Consider the following 1,163-nt stretch of genomic DNA (forward strand, 5'->3'; position numbering starts at 1 on the left):
CTGCCGCTCGTGCAGGCCGACAGGCTGCATGACGACTGGTCAGATACCATTGCTATTGGGATACTTCTTTTCAAATGCTCAAGGACATAGACGTACTATGGTTAACTTTGTATTTTTCCACTGTGACTTAGAGAAGAGCGCCTAAGATATCTGAAAAGTACTATACTTGTTTTGTTGAACAGTTATCTGTTTTCTCAACTAGATGGCGTTGTTTTTAATTTTTATCTTTATTACAGTAGGACATTAAAATTGGAAATTACACATCTGATTCAAAGTTCTTTAAGAAAACCTGTAGTACAGTTATTAGTATAAAAGAACTTTTATCTGCGACTGCGGCGCGTGGAATTAAAAAAAAAACTAAAACAAACATAACTAACATATGTGTTCTTCCGACTATTAGACTATCCTCCACATCTATGACAAATTAATTGAGATCTCTTCAGCTGTTTACAAAACCAACAAACATCCATTCACTTACCTAAACTTTCACATTTATAAAATTAGTAAAACGCCTCATTACAATAAGCTATTATTAAGACGTCAAATGATGATCAGGTGCGAGATCCACCTTCACGCGGTGGACCCTGCGACATACGAAGTGCTCCCAGTGGAGCGCGTGCTGCAGGCCATCGACGGCAAGTACGACCAGCTGAAGGACGTGTACCAGGAGTTCGGCGTGGAGACGCTGGTGGCGGCCAGCGCCGCAGCACAGCCCGACACCTTCGACCCTGCACTGGCTGCCCTGATAGCGCTGCTCATCGTGCTCTTCACTGGCATCGTCACCTTCGTGGTTGTCTGCGCTTGCCTTAAACATTGGTAAGTGTCTCAATTGGCACGTAGGGAATACGGATACTCTTTGGTGGGATGTGCCAACTAAAGTGTTACATACTCATTTACTTACCAACTATATCGATTATGTTCTAAGTAAAGCTCGCTACAGACGCTTTTGGGAATTTTAATTGAATAGTCCAGTTATAACTGGCCGTGTGTAGCAAGCTTAATTTTATTGTAAATCATTGGTTCAAAATTTATTTACTCTTTCAAATACATTTATGATTTATCCTTCGATTCAAGCAAGAATTGTTGTAGACATTTAAAGCTATTTTGTAATAGACCTGCCCATGATGGACTTCAACCAAGAAAATATGATTGTTTCCCGTTAA

Source organism: Papilio polytes, unplaced genomic scaffold (assembly GCF_000836215.1).
Source record: "Papilio polytes unplaced genomic scaffold, Ppol_1.0 DF823912.1, whole genome shotgun sequence".
Taxonomy (NCBI): Eukaryota; Metazoa; Arthropoda; class Insecta; order Lepidoptera; family Papilionidae; genus Papilio; species Papilio polytes.